The 5,937-nt window shown below is 41.0% G+C and overlaps 1 pseudogene; it reads left to right on the top strand.

The window, feature by feature from the left end:
- The window catches only part of LOC119300165, a 4,998-nt pseudogene extending 3,205 nt beyond the window's left edge, over window positions 1–1,793 (top strand).
- The last annotated feature ends 4,144 nt before the right edge of the window (window positions 1,794–5,937 follow it).

Raw genomic sequence — 5,937 nt, 5'->3', positions numbered from 1 at the left:
ACATATAAGACTATACATCTATTTGGCTGAAAAAAATGAATCAGTACAGGCCCAGCCCAACTACGGGAGAGGAAAAGGCACGGCGCCTGGCATACTACATCGATCGATTCGATCGATTGAATCGCATCTCGGCATCTGCGTCTGGTCCTGGTCGCCTCGGGGGCTCGTCCGCCTCCGCCTGCTGCTCTCTCTGTCTCTCGAAGACTCGCACGGACGCCCGGCCGGCCGGTCGCCGGCTGCTGCAATCAGGTGGTCCTTTAATCCTTGATTCCGTAATTCCCGTCTTGATTTTCTTGGTACGGTTGATTTTCTTGCTTTCTTGGCGTAAACGTATTTATCTTTTCAGTTTCATCATCTTTCTAGTCGTATTGATCTATTGATTTTTTTGCAGCTTTAGGATTTAGGTGTTACAATGACGAAACCTAAGTCCGGTGCTGCGAAAAGGAAACAAAAAAACTAGAGAATCAATTCATTGAGTCAAAAAAAGGTGCTATAAAAATGTTTTTTCCAGTGCTGAGTACTGTTGATAATCAAAGACGAGAATCTGAACCCGGACAAGATGATGATCATAATTCAAACGATGATCATGAAGTTAACGACCAGTCCTTGGATGACGGTAAGTAACTAACTAGCGTCGATTTTTGTAGAAGTAAGTAACTAACTAACTACAATTTTGTATTTAAATGCAGATATTGATGTTGATCTTAATGAGAAAAGTACAGGAGAGGAAAATTTGCAGCCTTCGCCTGATGCTCAGAATGGTGAGGAACAAGATGATTCTCTTTTGTCTATATATGATCCTCGAACATGGGATAATCTTGACAATAGCAAAAGGGATATTTTAATTGAAAAGGGGCCGGTGCGAGAATTGGGACTGGAGTTTCCTGAAGATGCTGATGGTAGACATTTTTCATATGATCACTACTCCAGAGAGTTAGCTAACAAAGAGGTTACTGACAGAAAGTGGTTGGTTTACTGTAAAGAGTTGGACAAAGTTTTTTGTTTTGCCCGCAAGTTGTTCAAATCAAACTAGTGCAGGTCTTTGCTAGCGTCTCATGGATTAAGCGACTGGAGGCGTATCAGTGGAAGACTCAAAGAACATGAGAGAAGTCTTGAGCATTTAACAAACATGAGCACATGGAATGATCTAAGGTTGAGGTTAAGAAAAAATCAAACAATTGATGATGAGATGCAGCGGCAAATTGCAAAGGAAAAAGAGAGGTGGAGGCAGGTTTTGCTAAGAATAATTTCTGCAGTGAAGTTTCTTGCAAAACGTAATTTGGCCTTCCGAGGAACAAATGAGAAGTTGTATCAAGATAATAATGGTAATTTTCTAGGCACGGTTGAAATGATTGCTGAATTTGATCCTGTGATGCAAGAACATATTAGGCATATTCAAAGTAATGAACTACATCATCATTATCTTGGCTACAATATTCAGAATGAGTTGATTTCACTCCTTGCTAATGCTGTGAAAAAAGGTTATCTTACGCACCATCAAGGATGCCAAGTATTTCTCTATTATATTGGACCGTACCCCGGATGTGAGCCATGAAGAACAAATGACGCTAATTGTGCGTTGTGTCAATATGTCAAGTAACATTCCGAGAGTGGAGGAGTTTTTCCTAGAATTCTTAAAGGTTGATGACACATCAAGATTGGGTCTTTTTAAAGTATTGATGGATACATTAGATTCTCTTGATTTGAATGTCGCAGATGTTAGAGGGCAAGGTTATGACAATGGCTCCAACATGAAGGGAAAAAAATCAAGGTGTTCAGTCTCGGTTGCTTGAAGTTAACCCCAAAGCATTATATATGCCATGTGCATGTCATAGTTTGAATCTCACTCTTTGCGATATGGCGAAATCTTGCGAACAAGCTATTTCATTTTTTGGTATTATACAGCGTATATATGTACTGTTTGCACGCTCTACTAAAAGGTGGAAGATTTTGCTTGATAATGTTCCAAATCAGACTCTCAAACCTTTGTCTAATACTCGGTGGGAGAGTCGAATAAAGAGTGTGCAACCTATAAGGTTCCAAACTGCACAAGTAAGATCAGCTTTGAAGGCACTAGAGAAGTCTTCTACCGATGATCCAGCTGCAGTAAGTGATGCTCAATCTTTGTTCAGTGCACTTGGGAAATTTGAGACTTTAGTTGGTATGGTTATTTGGCATGATATTCTATTTTCTGTCAACATGGTTAGCAAAAAGTTACATGAGAAAATTGTGTGCATCGATGCTACTCTCAAACACATTGAAGGGGTCATTTCATATTTTTAGAAGTACAGAGATGAAGGCTTCTATTCTAGTATTGAGAGTGCCAAAGTTATTGCATCGAGTATGGATGTGGAGCCAAAATTTCGAACAAAACGTCAAAGTAAAAGGAAGAGGCATTTTGATGAAATCAATGATGTAGATGATGATCTACAACTATCAGCTATTGAATCATTCAGAGTTACTTACTTTCTTGTCATTGTTGACACCGCAATTGCTTCATTGACTAGTCGGTTTAAGCAGCTGAAGGAATTTGAAAATGTGTTTGGTTTCTTATTCAACTCAAATAATCTGAAGTCTTTGGATGATAGTAACCTACGAAAATCTTGCACTAGTTTTGCTAAAGCTTTTACTCATAAAAGTTCGCATGATGTTGATCTTGATGATTTTTTCTGAGTTAAAAGTGTTGCAAGTAACTTTGCCAGATGATTTGATGTCAGCACCTGAGATTCTTCAGTTTGTTACAGCTGTAGATTGCTATCCAAATGTGTCAGTTGCCTATCGAATCCTCCTGACTGTACCTGTGACTGTAGCCTCGGCTGAAAGAAGTTTCTCTAAATTGAAACTACTGAAGAATTGTTTGAGGTCGACCATGTTACAAGACAGATTGAATGGATTGGCCATGTGCTCTATTGAGAAGGATATCTTGGACAACATTGATCTTGATATTGTCATCAATGATTTTGCTTCTAGAAATGCCCGAAGAAGTTTTTTCGTGAAGAATTGAAGCATTATTGTCTATGAATTAGAATTTGGATCTATTTAAGGTAATCAAACTAGCAGGGAATATTGTTTCTCATATTTAATATTTTGCTACTTTATTAGTCTTCCTTTCATGATATGACATAGTCTGCGTGATTATCAATTTTTTATATGTTATACGTCTCAGAATAACAAAATATGATCGGATATGCGTACATATATATTGCCTATAAGGGCCCTTTTTTCAACTTGGCCAAGGGCCCCGAAAAACATAGAGCCGGCCCTGCTATCTTAAAGGTGCAGAGGACGTAACTCTCGATCACCGAGCACTGTACGGCATCCATGGATCTACATGAGCACCATGAAGGCAACGAATTCCACATTCCCACTGGCCACTGCCACTAGTTTGGACGGTGCTGGCGCAGCGGCAGCAGCTACGTACGATCGAGACCGGCCATCAAGGCTTGCTTTTCTGGCCTTGTCCATCCAGTGATTATACTTTGTGCAAGCCAAGCGGTTGATCAGTCCCTTCCTTCTTGTGCGCTTTCGCCACAAATTTTCCGCTGAGAAGTCAGTCGACGCATGATTTTGCGGTCTCGAGTTTCATCACCGAGCAGTTTATACATACACAGGGGAACAAATTAGCTCTGATGTGACCGGAGGCATTGTTTGCAGCCACTCAACTCGACTCGTCGTCTTAAGATATTTTGTGCACGAGCTAATAACAATCCAAGACAACCCACAACAGTATGGTCTAGCACCTCGGCTCTGTCCCATCTTTCATGTTTCGCCACGTCTCTGCCTTCCTTCGGCTGTTGGGCGCCACCACCATACCGATGGGTGCATGCGTCTCCACGCTGGATGAGGATCCTCTGACGTACGGCAGCCTGCCGTTCTGTCACTGACATGTGAGCCTTTTGGGAACCTGGCCCACATGTCAGTGGCCCAACGGCACGTAGCGCACGACAGAGGAGCGTCCTCCCTCGACGCTGGCGTAGAGCAGACGATCCAATCCAATGAACCTGCACTTTGCCTCCTCCTTGCGATTGCTCTTGCATGCATGTTATCGGGTCAAACTATTTCGCTCCATGGATTTCCGTGGTCTCCTGGCTCATGAAGCTTGATCAAATAGATAGGGGAACGTGCGCCTGCACTTGTTTGTTTCTCCCTTTCCATATTATCATACTAGTTGAACTGACCAGGGAAAATTTGGAAGACCAAGCTAGCTAGTGCCCGATTCTTCCACCCCGAGCGCACTTTATTTTTGAACACAACACAACACAGATATTCACATATACGCATATACAGTCAAACCTATGAACGCACGCACTGCATATCTTACCCTCCTCCGAAAAACTAAGGCAGCACGATATCTTGAGATCGACGATATTTAGATGATAATAAAATATTAGAAATGCACTGTGTATTACACCCCCAAATTGGCCCTACACCAATCTGTGGTACTATTGGTGAACCCTACTCATACCAACTGTCTCCTCAAAAGTAATTAACTACCATTTTCTAGGTGAGCCAACACAATAGGAATTATTACAATACAATCCTGTCAGCCTTTGGTTGAATTATCAAATCACATCAATCTCTTGCGTCCGTAGTTTTCCATGCAATGAGTAGTCATGAATCATGCATGTCATGATGCAAAACGGATGAGAAATCTTAACCCGTAACTTTTCTCAAAAGGTTCTTGTTGCACTCCACGGACATTATATTATCCCCCAAACCAAAGTAGGATGACCCCTGTGTTGTCTAACCTTCTTATCCTCTAACTAGTGCTGTCACCTTCAGTCATGTCCCAACAAGTGGAGTAACACAATACTGAGCTGAGCTCGATCTTTTTTATAGACAGGTTTAATTATTCATTTTTCATATGAGAGTGGGACTCGTGGTTAATCACTATTCTAGACAAGTTGGTGTGTTCTTGTCTACTGCCTAAATGGAACCAAAGAACCTTTTCTTTTTTGGCTATAAAGCAAGTGAGAAATTCACTAACCATGAATTGTGCGCCTCTTGTTCTTAGTCATCGAATTACATGATCAACGGCCATGATTGGGTAGAGCACCATGCAACCTTAGCTTCAAAGAGTGCTTCCCTATGCATGATTGCATCTCGAATATACTAAATCTTGCCAGAAAATCCCTTGTCCTATCATCTAGCAGATTGTAGAGGCATCATGGAATCTACCAATCCTAGCATGGGCCACTCAAACTTCAAGAACCACTGATTTACGTTTCCATCTCCACATATACATAGAGAGCAAACTTTTTCTAGCCAACCGCCTATATATTGGTAGTACATACACAAAAGGCTAATTACGAACTACATATTTAGGTTATAGGCTGTGTCTGGTTTGAGTCAAATGACCGCGACATGTGGCCAACTAATATTTTAGTGAAGGATTTGCCGGTCCATGGTTGGGCAAAATTTTTGCAAGGAAACTAAACTAGTGAGCAAGGCATACCAGAAATTTGGCAAACCATCCAAACAAGAGAATTTTTTTTCCAGATGCATTTTGCTACTAAATCTATGTGTAGCTTGATGTACGATTGATTTTCTAGGGCGTTTTAGATATTTTCCGGTGGCTTCAGTAGGGGTAATTTGTCCATCAGTGCTTGGAGTTATTTTTATTGATCCTTCTTTGTGCTCATAGGCCGCAATGGCACCCCACCACTTTCTTCTTCGCCTCCATCTGCATATGCGGTCATTCGTTTGCCTTCCACTACTAGGTCAATTTTTACATAATTGAAATAACGCAATTTCTTCTGTTAGTTGCGGTGTTAAGAGAAAGTTGTAGCTTGAATCATTATATTCTTGAAGCATGACTTGTTTGATTCAGTTCTTTCAAGCACAATTCATTGATTCCTGATGGATGTGTAGATGAGGCTTGTTGTCCTATGAATATGTGGAGGCGAACCAATGGTCTTTGTATTTGTATATCAACTT

The sequence above is a fragment of the Triticum dicoccoides genome, chromosome 5A, assembly GCF_002162155.2.
Source record: "Triticum dicoccoides isolate Atlit2015 ecotype Zavitan chromosome 5A, WEW_v2.0, whole genome shotgun sequence".
Taxonomy (NCBI): domain Eukaryota; kingdom Viridiplantae; phylum Streptophyta; class Magnoliopsida; order Poales; family Poaceae; genus Triticum; species Triticum dicoccoides.
This window is presented reverse-complemented; position numbering and strand designations above follow the sequence as displayed.